This window comes from Lontra canadensis, unplaced genomic scaffold, assembly GCF_010015895.1.
Source record: "Lontra canadensis isolate GAN:19392208 unplaced genomic scaffold, GSC_riverotter_1.0 scaffold14, whole genome shotgun sequence".
Classification (NCBI taxonomy): Eukaryota; Metazoa; Chordata; class Mammalia; order Carnivora; family Mustelidae; genus Lontra; species Lontra canadensis.
This window is the reverse complement of record NW_022631008.1, coordinates 25432936-25456549: the sequence shown is the minus strand read 5'-3', so window position 1 is coordinate 25456549 and position 23614 is coordinate 25432936. Positions and strand designations below refer to the sequence as shown.

The window sequence follows — 23614 nt, the reverse complement described above, 5'->3', positions numbered from 1 at the left end:
CCCATAACCCTGTGAGAAACAACTTTATCAATAAGAGCACAGTTCTTTTTTTTTTTTTTTTTTTTAAGATTCTATTTATTTATTTGACGGAGCACAAGGAGGGGGAGCAGCAGGTAGAGGGACAGGGAGAAGCAGGCTCCCCATGGAGCAAGGAGCCCAATATGGGACTTGATCCCAGGACTCTGGGATCATAACCCAAGCTGAAGGCAGACGCCTAACCAACTGAGTTACCAGGGTGTCCTGAGAGCACAGTTTTTTGTTTTTTTAATGTTCAATTAGCTGACATATATCATTAGTTTTTGATGTAGTGTTCAATGATTCATTAGTTGCATTTGAGGGCACAGTTCTTAATATGTTCTTAATATATATATTAGTTCTAATATATATATTATTAATATATATATATTAGAACTAATATAAGATATATATATATAATCTTAGTTCTAATCTTATATTAGATATATAATATTTATCAAAGATATTCTATATCTTATATTACTTCTAATAATATAAGTATATACTTATATACTTCTAATATATATATTAGTTGCATTTGAGGGCACAGTTCTTAATATGCAGTTCCTTTTGCTTTCATCTTGTAGATTTTACTTGTCTTTGTTTTTGTTTCTTTTAAGATTTTATTTATTTATTTGAGGGAGCACAAGCTGGGGGGTAGGGGGTGAAGGGCAGTAGGAGATGGAGAAGCAGACTCTCTGCTGACCAGGAAGCCTGATGTGGGGCTCTATCCCAGGACTGTGGGATCATGACTTGAGCTGAAGGCAGGCGCTTAACCCGCTGAACCACCAGGTGCCCCAGACTCGACTCATTTTCAAAGTTACTTAGGTCAGCACATTTTTTCCTCCATCCCATCAGTAAAGTTATTTCATACATTTGTGATTCAGTTGAATTCTCTTTTCACAGTCTGCATTGCTTCTTGGGATCCCCCTGTCTTCTAAGTGATTTCTTTTTTTAACTTGTGTTCCGTTTTATTTTTGTGCTGTAAAATTCTTTTGGTTTTCACAAATGTGTAGTATCATCTATCTATTGTTTCAGTATTGTACAGGATAATTTCACTGCCTAATAAATTCTCTGTACTTAACCTAATCAATCTTCCCCTCTTTCTCCAAACATCTGGCAATCATGGATCTTTTTACTGTCTCTATAGTTTTGCTTTTTCTAGAATGTCATATAATTAGAATCATATAGTACGTAGCCATTTCATACAGGTTCTTTTCATTTGGCATTTCACATTTAAGTTTCATCCATGCCCTTCTTTGGGTTGATAGCTTCTTTTTATCACTTAATATTCCACTGATGGTTGTATCACAACTTGTTTATTCCTTCATTTATTGAAGGACATTTTGGTTGCTTCGGGTGCTTGGCAGTTAAGGATAAAGCTGCCATAAACATTCATGTGCATGTTTTCAAATCAGTTGTGTAAAAGCATATGAACATGATTACTGGATTGTATGGTAAGATTTGGTAAAAATTTAGCTGTGTAAGGTTTTAGGAATCTGTCTTCCAAAGTAGTTGTACCATTTGCGTTCCCACCAGCAATGAATGAGAGTTCCTGTTTCTACATCCTCACCAGCATTTCTTTGGTATTGTCAATTTTTAAAATTTTTAAAATTTTAAAGTTTTAGTCATTCTAATAGTTGTATGATGGTGCTTTATTTTTATTTTAATTTGTAATTCCCTAATGACAATATTTTTTCACATGCTTCTTGCCATGTCTCTATTTTCCTGAGCAAGGTATATGTTTAAGTATTTTGTCCACTTTTTAATTGGGTTGTTTCCTTATTGTTGAATGTTAAAATTTTTTTTTTAATTTAGATACAGCTCTTTTATCAAATATGTGATTTACAAATATGTTCTCCCATTCTGTGGCTTGTCTTTTCATTTCTTAAGTTTCTGCCACAAAACAGAAGGGGTTTTAATTTTAATAAAGACCAGCTTACCAGGTTTTTGTAATGCATTATGCTTTTGGTGTTGTATCTAAAAAGTCACCAAATCAGAAGTCAATCTAGAATCTTCTCTGTTTTGTTACAAAATTTTTTTATGCCTTTGTGTGTTATATTTAGGTCTGTGATCCTAAGTAAAAATTACTTTGAGTTAATTTTTGTGAGAGGTGAAGGTCTATGTCTAAGTTCTTTTTTTTTCTTTTTTCTTTTTGTATATTCATTTCCAGTTGTTCCAGCATCATTTGTTGAAAAGATTATCCTTTCCTCATTTAATTACCTTTGATCCTTTGTCAGTAATCACTGGACTATATTTGTATGAGTCTGTTTCAGGGCTCTCTGCTCTATTCCATTGAGATACATGTCTATTCTTTTACTAATACCATGCTGTCTTATTTACTGTAGCTTTCCAGTAAGTCTTGAATTTGGGTAGTGTGTCTGTTCTTCACCATTCATGTGGCTATTCTAGGTCTTTTGCCTTTTTATATAAACTTTAGAATCTATTGATATCTACAAAGTAGATATCTTATTGGCATTACATTGAACCTGTACATCAAGATGAAAAGAATTGACATGTTAGTGGTATTGAATCTTCTAATCCATGAACATGGAGTATTTCTACATTTATTTAGATCTTCCTTGTTTTTTCATCAGTTTAGTATTTTAGTATTTTAGGCATATAGATCCTGTACATATTTTGTTAGATTTATATCTAAGTATTTTCTAATTTTTTCTGTACTGGTATAATTTTTTTTTCTAATTTCAAATTTCAGTAGGTTATTGCTGGCATATAGAAGAGCAGTTGACTTTTGTATGTTAACCTTATGTCCTACAACCTTGCTGAACTCCCTTATTTAGTTCTAAAAGGACTTTTCTTTTGTGGATTTTTTTTCTAGATTCCTTATGATTTTCTGTATAGACAATTGTGACATCTACAAATAAGGATGGTTTTATTTTTTTCCTTTCTGATCTTTATGCCTTTTATTTCTTTTTCTTATATTATTACATTGACTAGAACTTCCAGTGCTATGCTGCATCAGAGTGATGAGAGTAGACATCCTTGCCTTGTTCACAGTCTAAGGGAAAAACATTCAGTTTTTCACCGCTAAGTATAAAATCAGCTATAGGTTTCTTATAGATGTTCTTTTTTAAATTGAGGAACTTCCCCTGTGTTGCAACTTTTCTGATAATTTTTTTTTATTATAAATTAGAGTGGAATTTACTCAAATGCTTTTTCTACATTAACTGATAATATGATCATGTGATTTTTCTTCTTTAGTCTGTTAAATATGATGGACTCATTGATATTATTTCAGACATTGAACCACCTTTTCATTTCTGGAGTAAGTACCACTAAGTCATGGTGTATAATGCTATTAAAATATTGCTGAATTTTGGGAAGGGGGCCAAGATGGCAGAGGAGTAGGGGACCCTATTTCAACTGGTTTCCTGAATTGAGCTGGATATCTACCAGACTACCCTGAACACCCACGAAATCAGCCTGAGATGTAAGAAGATATATTAGGATCTATACCAACAGGATATCTCCAGCAGCTGGTTTTGAGGTTTGAAGTGGGGAGTCGCCATAAGCGCTGGCACCAGATAGGTGGAATAACACAGGAGCACAAAGGCATCTTGCCCTGGGGACCAGGCAAGACTCGCAGACCGGTAGCAACCGGTAGCCCCAGGGCAGCCCAGGAGCTGCAGGGGCATGTGTGCAAACTGGGGACAGTTGGCAATTTTAGAAGCACAAAGGGCAGAGATATGCCTGGACCTGGAAGCGAGGGCTGGGAGTGCTGCTATGACGTGCACAACTCAGGACGCTGGGGGTTTTAGCAGCACAGACAAAAACGGAATCAGTGTGGCCTGGGGGACTTTCTGGAGAATAGACTGCGATCTCTGTGTTCTGAAACAGAGGATTGGATACAGTCATTTTTGCTCTGACTCTCGGAAGAGACATAGAAAGCTGCCAGGGAAAACCACCAGGGAACAGAAGCCCCCCCACACCGGTTTTCACTGAGCCCATCCCCCCCTACAGGGGGGTAGGACAACTCTACCCAAATAGGGTTGCCTGAATAACAGTGTGGCAGGCCCCTCCCCCAGAAGACAGGCTGAAAGAACAAGAGACTGACAACACTAAGGTCTGTATAAAACAGGTGCATCTTGCTTGGGGTTTGGTCAATAGTTTAGACTCTGTTTCTTCAACCACCTCTCGCCAGAATGACTAGGAGGAGGAACCCCCAACTGAGAAAGAATTAAGAGACTGTGACCTCTGCCACAGAACTAATGGATATGGATATAAGCAAGATGTTGAAAATAGACTTCAGGGTAACAGTTATGCAAACAATACCTAGGTTGGAGAAAATCATTAATGGCAACATAGATTCTCTAAGGGCAGAAGTGAGAGCTGATCTGGTAGAACTTAAAAATGCTATCAATGAGATCCAAGCTAATTTTGATACTCTATCAGCTAGGGTAAATGCAGAACGAATTAGTGATCTGGAAGACAAACTGATAGAAAAGAAGGATCAGGAGGAGGCCTGGAACAGACAGCTTAGAATCCATGAAAACAGAATTAGAGAAATAAATGACACCATGAAACGTTCCAATGTCAAAATTATTGAGATCCCTGAAGGGGTGGAGAGAGAGAGAGAGAATGGACTAGAAGATATATTTAAGCAAATCCTAGCTGAGAACTTCCCTAATCTGGGGAATGAACAAGTATTCATGTCCCAGAGGCAGAGAGGACACCCCCCAAGATCAAGGAGAGCAGACTGACTGCCAGGCATGTAATAGTGAAACTTGTGAGTCTTAAAACTAGGAAAAACCTCTTAAGGGCAGCTGAGGGAAGAGATTCCTTACATACAGAGGGAGGAACATCAGAATAATGTCAGACCTATCCACAGAAATTTGGCAAGCCAGAAGGGGCTGGCAAGACATATTCAGGGTACTAAATGAGAAAAACATGCAGCCAAGAATACTTCATCCAGTAAGGCTGTCATTTTGAATGGATTAAGGGATTAAGAGCTTCCAGGACCAGCAGAGACTAAAAGAATATGTGACGACTAAGTTGGCCCTGCAAGAAATATTAAGGGGGGCTTCTATAAAAGGAGAAATTCCCAAGAGTGATATAGAACTGAAATATACAGAGACAGTCTATAGAAACAAGGGCCTCACAGGCAACATGATGACAGTAAAATTATATCTTTCAATAATCATTCTCAATGTGAATGGCCTAAATGCTCCCATAAAAATGCACAGGGTTAAAATGTCTATGCTGCCCAGAGCAATCTATACTTTCAATGCCATTCTGATCAAAATGCCATCGGCATTTTTCAAAGTGCTGGAGCAGACAATCCTAAAATCTGTATGGAACCAAAAAAGACCCTAAATCGCCTAGAAAATGTTGAAAAAGAAAAACAAAACTGGGGGCATCACGTTGCCTGATTTCAAGCTGTATTATAAAGCTGTGATCACCAAGACAGCATGGTACTGGTACAAAAACAGACACATAGACCAATGGAACAGAGTAGAGATTCCAGATATGGAACCTCAACTTTATGGTCAAATAATCTTTGAGAAAGCAGGAAAAAAATCCAATGGAAAAAAAAAAGACAGTCTCTTCAATAAATGGTGCTGGGGAAATTGGACAGCTATATACAGAAGAATGAAACTTGACCATTCTCTTACACCATACACAAAGATAAAGTCAAAATGGATGAAAGACCTCAGTATGAGACAGGAATCCATCCTAGAGGAGAACATCAGCCACAGCAACTTCTTTCAAGACACATCTCCAAAGGCAAAGGAAACAAAAATGAAAATGAACTTTTGGGACTTCTTCAAGATCAAAAGCTTCTGCACAGCAAAGGAAACAGTCCACAAAACAATGAGGCAACCCACAAAATGGGAGAAGATATTCGCAAATGACACTACAAACAAAGGGCTGATATCCAAGATCTATAAAGAACTTCTCAAATTCAACATCCAAAAAACAATTCAAAAAACGGGCAGAAGGCATGAACACTTTTCCAAAGAAGACATACAAATGGCTAACAGACACATGAAAAAATGTTCATAATTTTTACTCAACTTTTTGTTGAGTAAAACAAAGGGAGATTCAAATCAAAACCACGTTGAGATACCACCTTACACCAGTTAGAATAGCCAAAATTAACAAGACAGTAAACAACAAGTGTTGGAGAGGATGTGGAGAAAGAGGAACCCTCTTACACTGTTGGTGGGAATGAAAGTTGGTACAGCAACTTTGAAAAACAGTGTAGAGTTTCCTCGAAAAATTAAAAATAGAGCTACCTTATAACCTGGCAATTGCACAACTGGGTATTTACCCCAAAGACACAGATGTAGTGAAAAGAAGGGCCATATGCACCCCAGTGTTCATGCAGAAATGTCCACAAGAGCCAAACTGTGGAAAGAGCAGAGCTGCCTTTCAACAGACAAATGGTTAAAGAAGATGTGGTCCACATACACAATGGAATATTACTTAGCCATCAGAAATGATGAATACCAGGGCACCTGGGTGGCTCAGTGGGTTAAAGCCTCTGCCTTCGGCTTGGGTCATGATCTCAGGGTCTTGGGATCGAGCCCCGCATCGGGCTCTCTGCTCAGCGGGGATCCTGCTTCCTCCTCTCTGTCTCTCTGCCTGCTTCTCTGACTACTTTGATCTCTGTCAAATGGATAGAATCTTTAAAAAAAAAAAAAAAGAAAGAAAGAAAGAAAGAAATGATGAATACCCAACTTTTACACCAACATGGATGGGACTAGAGATTATGCTAAGTGAAATAAGTCAAGCAAAGAAAGTCAATAATCATATGGTTTCACTTACTTGTAGAACATAAGGAATAGCATGGAGGACATTAGGAGAAAGGAGGGAAAAAAGAAGGAAAAATGAAGGTGGAGATGAACCATGAGAGACTATGGACCCTGAGAAACAAACTGAGCAATTTAGAGGGGAGGGGTTGAGGAGGTTGGGTTGGCCCAATAATGGGTATTAAGGAGGAAATGTATTGCATGGAGCACTGGGTGTTATACACAACAATGAATCTTGGAATACTACATCAAAAACTAATGACATATTGTATGGTGGCTAATATAACATAAATAAATAAGAATTATGTTGCATCCAGAGGGAAACAAAAACCAACAAAAAAGAAAAAAGAAAATTTTCAAGTTTATTTTTGTAAATAAATAAATGAAATATTACTGAATTTTATTTGCATATTTTCTTAAGGATTTTTGCATTCATATTCATGAGGGTTGTACTTTTTTTTGTATTGTCTTTGTATGGTTTTGGTTTTTAATACTAGCTTTATAAGATAAATTGGGGCTCAGTCTCACAACCCTGAGATCATAATCTGAGCTGAAATCAAGAGTTGGACACTTAACCAACTGACCTACCCAGGTGCCCCCATCCTCTTTTCTTTTCTGGAAGAGGCTGTGTAAAATTGGCATTCTTTTTGTTGTTAAGGTGGTTCTTACTAAGATGATTTTTTCCAGCTTTATTGATGGTTTATTTATAGTTGACATATAACATTGTGTAAATTCAAGGCATAGAGTGATGATTAGATACCTAGATAGTGAAGTGTTTACCACAATAAGTTTAGTTAACACATCTTTAACCTCACATAATTATCATTTTTTGTTGTTTTGATGAGACTGTTTAAAATCTATTGTTATAGGCACTTTTGCATAAAGCACAATATCGCTAACTCTAGTCACCATGGTATACATTACATATCCAGAACTTACTTAAAACTAGAATTTAGTACCCTTTGACCAGTATCTCTCTATTTCCCCTGCCCCTTTCCCCTGGCAAATACCATTCTATGAATTTGGCTTTCTTTAGATTCCACATATAAGTGATATCACACAGTATTTGTTTCTCTGTCTGACTTCTCTCTTTTTCTTTCTGTATTTAAAGTATGAAAACACAATGTTACATTACTTTCAGGTGTACAACATAGTGATTTATATACACTATACTCCCAAGTGTAACTACCACTGGTGTTAATTTTTTAAATGTTTAGTAGAGTTCCAGTAACTTGGATAATTAGCACTTGGAAATTTGCTTTTTAGACATTTTTAAAAATCATAAGTTCAATTTCCTTAATGGTTATGGGCCTGTTTACATGATCTATTTCATAGTAGGTTCGTTGTGGTAAATAAACTTGATCCATTTCATCTAAATTGTCAAACTTGTAAGTGTTCAGAGTACTCCCTTATTATTTGGTCTCTACAGGTTCTTTAATGATAATCTCCTATTTCATTCCTGATACGGTAATTTGTGTCTTCTCTCATTTGCTCACTCACTCACTCACTTGCTCGTCTGTCAGTCTTGCTAGAGATTTTCCAGTTGTTTTTTTTTTTCTTTTCAAAGGACCAGCACTTTGTGTCATTCACTTTTCTCTATTGTTTTTCTGTTTATAGTTTCATTTAATTTTGTTTTTGTCTTTATTCCCTTCTTCCCTTCCTTCTGCTTGCTTCTCAGTTTATATTGCTCTTCTTTCTGTAGGTTCTTGAGGTAGGAACTGAAACTATTTACTTGAAAATTTCTTCTTTCCTAATGTATGCATATTGTGTTATAAATGCCTCTCTCACCATTGTTTCAGCTATGGCCCCCAAATTTTGATATGTTGTATTTTCTTTTTTTTTTTTTTCAGTTCAATGCATTTTAAAATTTTCCCTTGATACTTTTTCTTTTACCATGAATTATGTATGTGTGCTATTTAGTTTCCAAGTTTCCATTTTCCTGTTATCTTTATATTATTTATTTCTAGTTTGATTTTATTGTGATCAGAGGACACAGTTTGTATTATTTCAGTTCTTTTAGATTTGTTGGATTTTGCTTTATAGCCGTGATGTGATCAATTTTGGTTTATATCCCTTGGCATGTGAAAAGAATGTGTATTCTGTTGGTGGAGTGTCTGTTAAGTGTTGATTGGATCCTGTTGGTTGGTGGCATTATTAAGTTTGTTATCTACATCTTTCCTAATTTCTGTCCAGTTCTATCAGTTGTTGAGAGAAGGATTTTGGTTTCCAACTATAATTATAGATTTGGATTTGTCTGTTTTTCCTTTCAGTTCTATCAAGTTTTGCTTCATATATTTTTCATCTCTCTTTGGTAAATGTTCATTTAAGGTTACTATATCTTTTCAGTGGACTGATCTTTTTTATTGTGACATAATGTTCATCTCTCTCTCTCTCTCTCGTAAATTTTTTTGCTCTGACATCTATGCTATCTGCTGTTAATATAGCCATTTCTCTCTTTACAAAAAATACACATAAAATTGGCCATCCTGAACATTTTTAACTGTATAGTTTGGTGGCATTAAGTACGTTAACATTGTTGGGCTACCATCACCACCATCCATCTTCAGAACTTCTTGATTTATTTTGGTTAATGCTTACATGATATATCTTTTTCTGTCCTCTACTTTCAACCTGCTTATATTATATTTGAAGTGTCTTGTACGCAGCATATGCCTATATATTTCAAAATCCTCTATTTTCTAATTGCTATAATGGACCATTTATATTTAATATAATTATTGGTATGTTAGGGCTTGCCTTTGCCATTTTTTTTTTGTTTCCTCTTTGTTCTCTTTATCCATTTTTATTTCCTTTTTACTGTCTCTCTTTCTTTTTTTAAAGATTTATATATTTTGAGAGAGCACATGGCAGAGGAGGGGCAGAGGAAGAGAGTCTTAAACAGACTCCATGCTTGGAGTCCCGTGCAGGGTTCAGTCTCACAACCCTGAGATCATGACCTGAGCCAAACCCACGAGTCGGTTACCTAACCCAATGTGGTACCAGGTGCCCCCCTTTTTACTGCCTTTCTGTCGGTTATTTGAATTATTGTAGGATTCCATTTTTATTTCTTTATAGGGTTTTTTTAAGTATCTCTTTGCAAAAATCTCTTAGTGTTTGTTCTATGTACTATATTATATATCCATAACTTACCACAGTCTACTAACTAGCTTGAAGTGTAAAAACTATCTCCCTGTATGTTTCTCTGCTCTTACCTATTTATAATTGCCTTCAGTATTCCCTCAGTGTCCATTTAGTGCCACATCGGACAGTGTTATAATTTTTGCATCAAGTGATCCAACATAATTTAGAAAACTTCAGAAGAAAGAAAGCCTGCTGATATAACCATATTTTTTCTGACTGTTCTTTCTTCTCCCCTGATAGTCCAGGGGTCTTTATTATTATTTTTGTTTAAGAACTTCCTTTATTCTTCCATTGTTAACAGGTTCTTTTTGTTTTTCTTTATCTGAGAATGCCTTGGTTTTCCCCTTCATTCTTTAAATATTTTTTTAAAAGATTTTATTTACTCACTTGACAGAGAGAGAGATCACAAGTAGGCTGAGAGGCAGGCAGAGAGAGAGAGGGGGAAGCAGGACCCCCTGCTGATCAGAGAGCCCAATGCAGGGCCCGATCCCAGGGCCTGATCCCAGGACCCCAAGACCATGACCCAAGCGGAAAGCAGAGGCCCAACCCACTGAGCCACCCAGGCACCCTTCCCCCTTCATTCCTGATGGATTATCTCACTGGATATAGAATTCTAGGTTGACAGTTCTTTTCTTTCAGCACTTGAGAATTGTACAGCTTCTTTCTGGTTTCAGATGAGAAATCTGTACTTCAGATTGTTTTTCTCTGTAAGTAAAGTGCCATTTCTTTTACTTCAAGAGTTTTTTTCTTTGTTTTTATTTTTTGGAAGTCACTATGATTTGTCTTCATGTTGGATTTAATCCAGTTTGGAGTTCACTTGGCTTCTTTAATTTCCAGGCTTACATCTTTTGCCAGACTTAGTAAGTTTTCAGCCATTATTTCTTAAAACACTTTTTCATTCCTACCATCTTAGCTCTTTTGAGATTCCAGTGATGCAAATGTTAGATTCTTGTTATGGACCCACAGGTTTTTGAGGCTCTGTTTCTTATCAGTCTGTTTTCTTTGTTGTTTAGATTGGATAATTTCTGTCATTCTGTCTTCTGGTTCATGGATTCTTTTCTTTACTACATTTTGCTGTTCAGTTCATACATTGAGTTTGCATTTCAATTATTATATTTTTTAGTCCTAAAATTTCCCTTTAGTTTTTCTTTATAACTTTTATTTCTTTCCTGCAACTCTATATTTTATCACTTGTTTCAAGTGTTTTGTAATTGCTTGTTTAAGAATTTTTATGATGACTGCTTTAAAACTATTCTAACATCTCTGTCATCTGAATGTTGGCATCTCTTAATTGCCTTTTTTTACACTCAGTTTAAGATCTTCATGGTTCTCGGTATGAAAAATAATTTTCTACTAAAATCTGTATTATGTTAATGACACTCTGAACTTAAATGTTGTTTTAGGTTTTTTTGTTTGTTTGTTTGTTTGTTTTTTAAGATTTTACTTATCTATTTGTTTGACAGAAACACAGCACAAGAGGGAACACAAGCAGGGGCAGTGGGAGAGGGAGAAGCAGGCTTCCAGCTGAGCAGGGAGCTGATTCAGGGCTTAATCCCAGGACCTAGGGATCATGACCTGAGCCAAAGGCAGATGCTTAATGACTGAGCCACCGAGGTGTCCCTGTTTTAGTTTGTTTTATCTAACATTTCTCCAGTAGGGGAAAGAGCAGGCACTGCCTCCTTTGCATGGTGTAGATAGAAATCCAGTGTCTCTGCTTCTCCATCAATACCCAAGCAGAGGGATAAGGGGAACTCCTTGTTAACTTCTGGGAAGAGGTGCAAGTTCCAGCTCTCCACCAGGCCTCCAACAATGCCTTTCTGGCTGGAAAGAGTAGGAATGCCTTGTTACCACTCCTGTGGCATAATAAGGTAGAGGTAACATCATTATCACTGAGCTATGTTAAGAGTCCTCACGTTCCTCCAGACCTCCTCTGACCCTACCTTGAAAAGAAGAAGGACTTGTCATTTCTTCTGGTGTGAGTGGGTGTATTTACCTATCTGAGCATTCATATATTCATCATCAGTATTTTAAATGGTTTGCATAAGCTCTTGAGCATAAGGATATTAAACGCATGGAAAATTACCTGCTGAATTATATTAATTTGATTTATACCATAGATCTGTTGCCTTTTTCTTACTGCTATTATTTAAAAATCATTTTTATATGCTGTGTTGGAATATTTTGCTATGGAACTTTAAAACATTTTAAGAAGTATGACATGGTTTGAGATCCTGGGTTTCTTAGCTACACAATTCTAAACTGATCATTAATACATTATTAAAATATATTGTTCACATTTTGACTATGGGTCCTATCATTTTCCTATGACATGAGGAATTTTTGTAACTGCACTTTGATTCTATGTTCTGGAAACTTCTAGCACTTATTTATTGCCCTCAAAAATCCCTCCTTTGGCTCAGTGGTTACATGTTACTGGCACAAGTGTTTATACAGGTGATGTCTGAGTTGTTTTTGGAAAGAAGAAATGGTAAAATGTCTTCTATTTTTATGTTCCAACTTAAAATGATGTACACTCCACAAACTGAAGATATATTATTTAAAAATTATGCTAGTTTGTCATATAGGTGGTTAATATTTCATTTGTTTTTAAAAAGTTAAAATCAAGGAAGTAATACCAAGGACTCCTGTTTTAATTTAATCATTATAGCAAAACAATTGATGTAATTTGCTAGAGTTTCCCCAAGAGTCCTTGGACAAATGTTTACACAAAGAACAGGGTGGCATGACTAAATTGATAAATTCATAATAACTTTTGTTTATTTAACAACTAAGCTGACAGAGAAATCAAAAGCCTAAACGTTGAATGCAACCCTTTCATCCTTTTTCAATCCCCATCACTGCCTTAAAAACCTTCAGTCTGATACTCTAGTGCTTAATTAATTAAAGAAGTATATTTAAATATAATGAAAAGGGATATCCTATGAATGAGAGGAGACCGGCCAAACTGAATTATTTCTTCTGTGAAAAAAAAGGGGGAAGTTGTTTTGTTGTTATTGTTGCTTAAATAACTTTCATTAGTGCTATAGTTGAGGACTAGCAATTCAAATAGTAATCTCTAATCCCATGACTGAAGGTTTCATGCTAAAGATAATACTTGGTATCAATAGGCCACATGTTTCCAGGTAGTTGTTTTCCCAGTCATGGTTCCTGAGCGAGTTCAGCCATCCACATTCTCTCATAGTCCTCCATTTGCACTGATGGTACATACACACATTTGTGAAAGCCCAGCCACAGCTGTGCTGCAGTGTGTGGCCATGAAATAATACCCCTCCACTGTATTTCCTCCTCTCCCATCCCTGCTTCCTTTTCACGCTGGAACCCACAAGAATTCACTTGACGGACGTATTTTCTGCATGAACAAGACTATAGTTAGGGAAAAAATATATCAAGAAGATTTTGGAAAAACTGAACGTGTAGCCAAAACATCTCTTGATAGAAACTTAGTTTGGAAATGTATGAACATACTTGTTCCCATTACTAGCCACTTTATTTTGCTCTAATGGGTCAACCAGTTTAGAATCTGTATGTATAAATTGTCTTTATATAATTTGGTGTCTGAAGATTTTTAATACTGAACCTAGGACTATGCCCCTTCCACTCGAGGTGCTTCAGCAGTGCTTATCAAGAGAAACATAGCTAGTACTCGCTGACAGTACTGAATAAGAAGAGTTATAAGAGGAATCTGTGATTTGCAATTTGATGTTCTTGCCTCCAAGTTACTATAAATTGGACCTCCTCTTGAACTGAAATAAAATGTAAGGATGACATTTTGACACTAATAGTTACTATATGCAAAAGTGAAGGGAAATTACACTAAACTCTGTTACCTGTGATGTTTGAGAAGGTAGGAGGTTATGATTAATAAGCTATTGTGACTTAAAGGTTTTATGCAGCATATGCATAGCTATACTCTAAACAAATTTCTAAATTTTATCTTTGTATTTTTAAATTTGTAAATGTTAATCTTTGGCCATTGTTTTTCCCCACTCCCACTATGGAATCCTTCCTTGCTCTCAGAGAATATTCCTTTTCCTTTTGCCCTAAGATGCCATCAAAGCCTACATTTTAATAAAGTTTTTATTTTAATCACCCAGTGCTCATTGCAGATGTACTCAATCCCCATCACCTATTTCACCCATTCCCCCATCCACTGCCCATCTGGTAACCATCAGTTTGTTCTTTATAGTTAAGAATCTGTTTCTTGATTTGTCTCCCTTTTTTTCCTCTTTGCTTGTTTGTTTTGTTTCTTAAATTTCACTTATGAGTGAAATCATATGGTATTCATCTTTCTCTGACTGACTACTTATTTCACTTAGTGTAATACTCTCTAGCTCCAGCCTTGTCATTGCAAATGGCAAGATTTCATTCTGTTTTATGGCTGAATAATACTCCATTGTGTGTGTATATATACATGTAACATATGTACACACACACACATATATATACACATATAAAGAAGATGTGTATATATATCCATTTTATTCATTCATCAATTGATGGACACTGGGCTGCTTCCATAGTTCATCTATTATCCATTATAGATAAAGTTGCTGTAAACATAGGGGTGCATGTATCCCTTTGAATTAGTGTTTTCATATTCTTTGAGTAAATAGCCAGTACAATGATTCCTGGATTGTAGGGTAGTTCTATTTTAACTTCCTGAGGAGCCTCCATAGTTTTCCAGAGTGGCTGCACCCATTTGCATTCCCACCAACAGTGAGAGAGGGTTCCCTTTTCTCTACTTCCTCACTAGCAGCTGGTGTTTCTTGTGTTGTTGGTTTTAGCCATTCTGATGGGTATGAGGTGATACCTCACTGTAGTTTTGATTTACATTTCCCTGATGATAAGTGATAATGAGCATCTTTTCATGTCTTTTGGCCATCTGGATGTCTTTGGAGAAATGTCTGTTCATCTTTTCTGCCTGTTTTAAAATTGGATTATTTGGTTTTGGGGTTTTGAGTTTTATAAAAGTTCTTTATTTTGGATATAACCTCTGTTGGATATGTCACTTGCAAATTTCCTCTTCCATTCAGTAGGTTGCCTCTTAGTTTTGTTGATTGTTTCCTTTGCTGTACAGAAGTTTTATTTTGATGAAGTCCCAGTAGATTATTTTTGCTTTTGTTCAATTTCCTTCATCAATGTTTTATTGTTTTCAGAGTATAAGTCTTTCACCTCTTTGATTAGGTTTATTCCTAGGTATTTTATTATTTTTGGTGTAATTATAAATGGGATTATTTTCTTAGTTTCTCTTTCTGCTGCTTCATTATTGGTATGTAGAAATGCAATAGATTTCTGTGGATTGATTTTGTATCCTGCAACTTTACTGAATTTATGTATCAGTTCTAGCAGGGGTTTTTTTTTTGATGAAATCTTGTGGGTTTTCTATATATAGTATAATGTCATCTGCAAATAGTGAAAGTTTTAGTTCTTTCTTACCAATTTGGATGCCTTTTATTTCCCTCTATTGTCTGATTGCTGTGGCTAGGTCTTCTAGTACTCTTGTTGAATAAAAGTGATAGAGTAGACATCTTTTTCTTGTTCCTGACGTTAGGGGAAAGGGCTTTCAATTTTTCCCCATTGAGGATGATGTTAACTGTAGGCTTTTCATAGATGGCCTTTATTATGTTGACTATGTTCCCCGTAAACATACTTTGTTAAGGGTTTTTATCATGAGTGGATGTCGTACTTTGTCAAATGCTTTTTCTGCATCTATTGAAATAATCATATGGTTGTTATCCTTTTTCATTGATATGATGTACCACATTGATTTGCAAACATTGAACCATACTTGCAGCCCAGGAATAAATCCCACTTGATCATGGTGAATGACTTTTTAAATGTAATGTTGAATTGGGTTTGCTAGTATTTTATTGAGGATTTTTGGATCTATGTTCATTAGAGATATTGGCATGTAGTTCTCTTCTTTTGTGATGTCTTTACCTGGTTTTGGTATCAAGGTGACACTGGCCTCATAGAATGAATTTGGGGATTTTCCTTCCTTTTGTGTTTTCTGAAATAGTTTGAGAAGAATGGGTATTAACTCTTCTTTAAATGTTTGGTAGAATTTGCCTCTGAAGTCATTTGGCCATGGACTTTTGTTTGTTGGGAATTTTTTGAATACTTGTTCAATTTATTTGCTGGTAATCAGTCTGTTCAAATTTTCTCTTTCTTCCTGTTTAAGTTTTGAAAGATTATATATATTTCTAGGAATTAATCCATTTCCTCTAGATTGTCCAATTTGTTGACATAGTTTTTCATAATAATTCTGTTATAAATGTTTGCATTTCTGTGGTATTTGTTGTTAGTCTCCCCCAGCACCCCCTCCACGTGATTTTATTTATTTGGGTCCTCTCTCTTTTTTTTCTTGATAAAAGGAAATTAATCATTTCCTCTAGATTGTCCAGTTTGTTGACATAGTTTTTCGTAATAATTCTGTTATAAATGTTTGCATTTCTGTGATATTTGTTGTTATTCCCTCTCCCCCCCCCCCCGCTTATGATTTATTTATTTGGGTCCTCTCTCTTTTTTTTCTTGATAATCCTCTAGTCTGATCAGAGGTTTATTAATGTTATTATTTTTTTAATCTTCAAAGAACCAGCTCCCAGTTTCATTGACATGTTGTGGCTTTTTTTAGTTTCTATTTCATTTATTTCTATTCTGATCTTTATTATTTCCTTCTTTATGCTGGTTTTAGGTTTTGTTTGTTGTTCTTTTCCTAGTTTCTATAAGTGCAAGGTTAGGTTGTGCGAAGTTTTTCTTCTTGATTATAGACCTGTATTCCTATAAACTTCCTTCTTAGAACTACTTTTGCTATGTCCCAAAGGTTTTGAACCATTGTGTTTTCATTTTCATTTATTTCCATGTACTTTTAAATGTCTCCTTTTATTTTCTGGCTAACCCATGCATTTTTTAGTAACAGGTTATTTAACCTTCATGTATTTGTGGTCTTTCTAGATATATTCTTGTGGTTGACCCTTAGTTTCATAGCATTGTGGTCAGAAAAGATGCACATCAAAACCTGCTTTGGGGGCACCAGGGTGGCTCAGTCGTTAAGCATCTGCCTTCGGCTCAGGTCATAATCCCAGGGTCCTGAGATCCAGCCCCCCACATTGGGCTCCCTGCTCAGTGGGAAGCCTGCTTCTCCCTCTCCCACTCCCCCTGTTTGTGCTCCCTTTCTTGCTGTCTCTCTCTGTCAAATAATAAAATCTTAAAACAAAACAAAACCCACTTTTGAGACACCTGGTGGCTTAAGCATCTGCTTCTGCTCAGGTCATAATGTTGGGGTCCTAAAATTGAGCCCCACATCCCTTGGGCCTCCCTACTCAGTGAGGAGTCTGCTTCTCCCTCTCCCTCTGTCTACTCCCCACCCCAGTCTCTCTCCCAAATAAGTCAATAAAATCTTATACAAAAAACAAACTACTTTTAAGGAAGGAAGTGACCCTTATAGTAGAGATTAACATCATTCATAGATTTAACTTATGTGAATGCAATTATTCTTGCTCATCAAAAATTTTTATATGTGAGACAAAATATTTTAATGTAAATATCATGGGCAATTCTGCCTGACATCCTGCTCAATGAATATATACCCCAAGTGAGTGTGAAATGAGAAACAAAGCTGTAGTGTTCTCCATTGATCTGAGTTCCTTTTAGCTTCTCATAGATTGAGCATCTCACCATTCTGAGGGTATTTTAGATGTTAAAGACTTGTACTTTTTTATATAAGGCTCCTAAATACAACCCAATGAATCCCAGCTTGTGCTGAACTAAATGAACAGTCATTTGTTCTAATAGTGGAGGACAAAATGTCTGCTTTGGACTTATTAAAAAGTGGCTTATCAGTCTTTAATCTGGTACCTTCCAAAGAGATTTCAAGGAGAATTTTATCTATATGATTTTAACCTTAATGCCTGTGTAAGGTTTGAATATTATATATTATTTAGTGAGTTTTCTCTTTTACAGTGTATTTACATCTTAACAGGAAATAATGGAATTAATATGCTTTTGGAATTATAGACATTATTTAAACCTCAACTAAATATAAAGAAGAAAGACAACTATGTATCTTTTTACCATTTTCATCTCTGCGGAAGAACTTGGATGTTTTTATGTTTTTTTTGTAAGCACTTCTAAAGTTACATCAAATAAGCAGCCACTTACTCTACCAAAGCCTAAGGTCAGGCCTGATTTTACACACAGATGTCCACGTTTCTTAAAACTTTACCATGATAATACATTAACATTAAAACCCTATGTTTTTCCTTCAGTTCTTATTTCATCTATAGAATAAGAACATTGCCACTTAGACACTCTCCAAATTCCCATTCTAGCTTTACTCAGTTAATTTTATAATTATTTTAGCTCTGAAATTCTGTGGTTATTATGTCAGCTGTGGACCAGATGATGACTATAATTGCACTGTTTATTCTGAGGAGTGTTAACACCTTGTGGTACTTCAGAGTCATCCCCATGAATTAAAATTGCCACAACTATTACTAGGAAAAGATACTAATTGGTAGAGAATTGTAGTTTTTAGAGCCTAGTGATATTTACTAAGTGAAATAAAAACATACTTTTTGTATGCCCTAAATCCAATTAGAAAGATAAGACACCCCCCCAAAAAAACAAAAAAAAAACCAAAAAAGCCAACTGTTTTTTTTTTTAGGGTTTTGTTGTACAACATTTGAGCTAAGATTTCAATTGAAAGAATACATTTTTGTAGAAAATAGTAACTGAGTATTGTTACATCACAGAATCTTAAAATAACGTGGTTCATAAATAAAGCACCTAACATGGGGCTTAAATTCATGACCCAAAATCAAGAATTGCATGCTCTACCAATTGAGCCAGCCAGGTGCTCCTTACTATGATTGTTTTTAAGAGCATTTTTTAAGAGAAGAAGAAGGGAGAAGAGGGGGGAAGGGGCCGAGGGAGAGAGATACAATCTTAAGCAGGCTCCATACCCAGCACAGAGCCTGATGTGGGGGTTGATCTTAGGACCCTGAGATCAGGACCTGAGCTGAAATCAAGCCGGACACTAAACTAAGCCACCCAGGTGCCCCAAGAGTGTTTTTATTTTGTTAGAAAAAGAACTATAAACAAACATGATACTTTCCTAGTGGAGAGAAGTTGAGACTAATACTGCCTATCTAGAGACGAGAAAGCTAAGATTGTGGTAGCACTTCCTCCAGGTATTTAGCTCAAGATTAAGCAGAGTTGTCTGAAAGTTAACAGGAAAAGAAACTACTTGTGATGTGTTAAAACCACAACCTAAGAAAAAAAATTCATAATGTCGTATTATAGAGTATTAAGAACTAAAAGGTCAAACTGCTTTAGTATTTTTTAATAAATACACTTTCCCTCACGTAAGATAAAAATGACAATGACAAAGAAAAAGTACCAAATCCCAACATAAGTATCTGAGTTGCTGGGTTTTTTATTTTTGTTTTCATTTTTCTGGGGCCATGTGTCTAACAATAGGGATACCATTTTCATATTTTAGGCAAAGAATGGTCTTCAGGTTTTCTGTATCTTACAAAGGGGCTACAGTCCAAAGTTTAGATTCATGTTAATTATTTGAAACTGATGTATTTCCTTCCTCTGGCAAATCCTAAAGACAATCCAGTAAAGCCAATTTTCTCTGCATGAGGTTGCTGGACTATAGATTTGGTAGCATAAATGATGTTTGCATTCTATTATAGCAACAGTTTTATGAGGTAATTAACCCCAATTTTTTTTTAAGATTTTATTTATTTGACAGAGAGAGAGATCACAAGTAGAGAGAGAGAGAGAGAGAGGAGGCAGGCTTCCCACCTAGCAGAGAGCCCGATGTGGGACTTGATCCCAGAACCCTGAGCTGAAGGCAGAGGCTTAACCCACTGAGCCACCCAGGCAGCCCTAATTAACCCAAATTTTAACTGGGGATTTCAACTATACCCTCCTCATTCTCCAGAATCACCTCTTCCCTCAGGAGACACTGGTAGAAGTAAAGTTCCAATGAGAGGTATAGGAAGGGGTTAGAAGTTCTGAATGGGGGCCAAAATTGGGAAATAACTGTAAGGAGTCTTTTGAGGGTTTCTGAAGGTCTTTGCTTTTAACAGTGCAAAAGGCAGATATAATAATAATGAGGTTAGGGGCACCTGGGTGGCTCAGTCGGTTAAGCCTCTGACTTGGGCTCAGGATCTCTGGGTCCTGGGATCAAGCCCCGTGTATGGCTCCTGCTCAGCAGGGAGTCTGCTTATCCTTCTCCCTCTACTGCCTCCCAACCCCCACTTGTGTTCTCTTTCTTTCTCTCTCTCTCTTAAGTAAATAAATCTTAAAATAATAATAATAAGGGTAGTTGCTATACTGTAGAAGTTCCAGAAGTCTAACAATAAGCTTGTCCCTATTAATCATTAATACATGAAAGAGGTTGTGAAGGTATATGAAGCCCAGTAAAATTCAATGAATGTGTTTCTTTTCTTTCTCCCTCCTTCTTCCTTGGCAATAGTTATGTCTTTGCCTTTTCTCTGAGAGTCTTCCTCGACACCTTCTGATTTCCTGCTCCCTCTCCATATATCCTGCTTTCTTCCAATCTTTTACATTTGTTTGTCTTTCATTGTGATCCTATAGGAAAATTTGGGCCCACAGAGGTGTAGTATACAAATAATAGAGCATAATTCAATCTTGATTTTAAAATATTGCCTAATGTAACTCTCTGAAGTCAGGATCTTTTCTAATTATCATCTAACAAAATGCCTAGCATGCAATCAGTGCTCACAAATATATTGAGGGAGTAATGAACAAATGAATGCTATTTTTGATGACAGTTCTCTTATGGAGTTGAACTTCTAGGATGAAGAATAAAATGGGCCCTAGGGGGGTAGACTAAACGAATATGACATGAACTATGTCAGTGGTAGAGCAACTGAATGAACTCACCTCTTCTCTCTCCCTCCTTTAGCGCTCTGGAAACAAATCAAAGGTAATATCTACAAGAATCCAGAAGTCCACAGAGGGGATAGGAGGAAAGGACATAAAAAGACTAGACCTATATAAGTCGAGAACAAACTTATGAAGAAAGCAAATGAACTTAAAATTTGGCTTTCATTTTGTCTGTACTTTTTAGGATTGAATTAGATTAGGTTGTCAGTGACAGAAAACCCAATATAAGATTTCTTATACAGGACAATTTCTTTCTCTGTCATATCAAAGGAAGGCAGTCTGGGACTGATTTAGAAGCTCCATGTAATCACCTGGTACCCAAAGTCCTTCTATATTTTTTAAACAGCCTCAAGATGAGGCCTTAGTCTCTTAAGACTAATGTCCAAGATGGCTGTCCCAGCTCTGGAGTCATGTCCACAGAGAAGGAATTTACCAGGAGAATGAAGTGTATGTTTCCTCATTTTAGTGACATTTACTGTGCACACTCCATTCCCTTTTATAATTGCACTGGCCAAAGCTTACTAACTTGGTCACACCTAGCTACAAGGAAAACTGGATATGTCTTTATTCTACGTGGCAGTGTGCCCAGCTACAGATTTAGGTTTTTATTAACTATGGGAGAAGCAGAGGACAGACTCTAGGGAGAACTAGCCTTCCCTACCACATTGACCAATGGGTTTTCTTGGAAAAATATCAATAATAAAAGGTAGCCAAAGAATTGTTAGAGAAGATTTTCAATGTTGTATTATTTTTAAAATACATATTATTTATAAAATCATTGAGGCTAGGTTCTTTACATTAAAATTATTTGCAGATACATAATAAATATTAGAATTATCACATACAAATACTAAATTTTAAAAATTACATTGATACCTAATAATTTTTATCCTAAATGCACATTATTCAAGCCTAAAACACCAAAAGGAGGAGTAAAATTGGAGTATTTTTCAAATGCTATGCTAAATAGTTCTTTGATTTATATTCCAAATATGATACAGCTCCTGGTTCAATGTATTGTAGCTCTCACTATGTAACTCCCACAGCTAATATTTAGTGATCATTTACTGTTTACTGATCAGTTATGGGCACTGTGTTTGATTTCATGTAATCCTGTGGCCCTCTAAGGTTGCTGCTATATTATCATTCCCATTGTACAGATGAGGACATTAAGGCTAACAGAGATTTCATTTATCCCTGGATCCCAGAATGTTGGACTCTAATGACAGTGACTTTAGTCGTTATGCTTTACTACTTTTTCCTTTATAAATGTTTAATAGTATAGTCTGTCTGAGTGCCATCTTGTATCTTCATGAGAACACAGCTAGAATCAATTGTGAGAGACCATGCTTACTAAATGCTTGTTTATTTATTAGGAGTCTTTCTCCTGTCCAGACAGCAACCTGATAGTATGAAGGTGTCAGAATATTGGCACTGTCACTATTGTAAATATTTCTAGCAGTTTTCATATATTTTTTAGAGATTTTATTTATTTATTTATTTATTTGAGAGAAGAGCGTGTGTACGTGCGAGTGGGGGTTGTGGGGAGAAGAGGGAGAGGGATAAGCAGACTCCGTGTTGAGCATGGAGCCCAGTATGGGGCTTGATCCCATGACCCTGGGATCATGATGTGAGCCCAAATCAAGAGTTGGGACGCTTAACCTACTGAGCCATCCAGGCGCCCCAACTAGCAGTTTTCGTATTCTCATACTTTGTTCTTACAGCAAACCCATGAAGTAAGTATCTCCCATTTTACAAATGAAAATTCTAAGGCATGAAGAGATAAAATAATGTACAAGGGTCAGAATCTAGATTTTCCATTTTAAGCTTAGATTCTTTTAATTTAATTATGCTGCTTTGAGCTCAGGAGGTAATTGCAGAGGGACATTTTGAAATAAAAACAAATGGAAGCCTCTGTCTACAAGTGAACAGTTACAAATAAAAGTAACTTCAGTATTGTGTCCATAAGCATCTCCATCAAAACCATCTTTGAGGGGTACTTGGGTGGTGTAGTCAGTTGAGTGTCCGACTCTTGGTTTCAGCTCAGGTTGTATCTCAGGATCCTGAGATCGAGCTCTGGGTGGGGCTACGTGCTCAGTGCAGAATCTGCTTGAGTTTCTCTCTCCCTCTCACTCTCCTCTTTCCCCCTGTATGATCTAGCTCACTCGTGCTCTCTCTCTCTCTCAAATAAGTCTTTAAAAAAAAAAAAAAAACCCTTTGGTATTTGTTTAGGTATTAAGTAGAAAAAAAGCAAAGGATTCTTGAGAATCTGCCTTCTTAAATTTACTGATTATGTCTATTGCATTCCATTTCTACCTTTATCACTCTGGTTTATACACCAGTTACCTCTTAACTGGACCATTGGACCATTATACTATCTTAAACATAGTCTACCTGCCTTTAGCTTCTCCTCACAACTCAGACCATCTTGGCAATTTCTCCTAATTTTCTCAAATCAAAGCTCGGTAACCTCATTTCCCTGCTTGGAACATTTTTTTTATGATCCCTTGACTTCTTCCTTTCTGAATTCATAGCCCTACTTATACCTGTAACATAACTCCACTGTGTATATTTATTGGATTGTAAGGTCCCTTAGGGCTGGAATTGTGTTTCTTTCATCTTTGAATGCTTTGAAATATTTTGTGTGGATTCTTGCAAAGCACTGTGCTCCTTATAGATAGTTGTTAAATGGAAATTATTAAATTCTTTGATCTCTTTAAGGCCAAAATGTGGTTTTCAAA

The 23614-nt window shown here is 36.2% G+C and overlaps 1 protein-coding gene across 1 annotated transcript in view; it reads left to right on the top strand.

Annotated features, from left to right (window-relative positions):
* The window catches only part of SESN1 (sestrin 1), a 116623-nt gene that overhangs the window by 50093 nt on the left and 42916 nt on the right, over positions 1 to 23614 (top strand). The gene's annotated exons all lie outside the window — the stretch shown is intronic.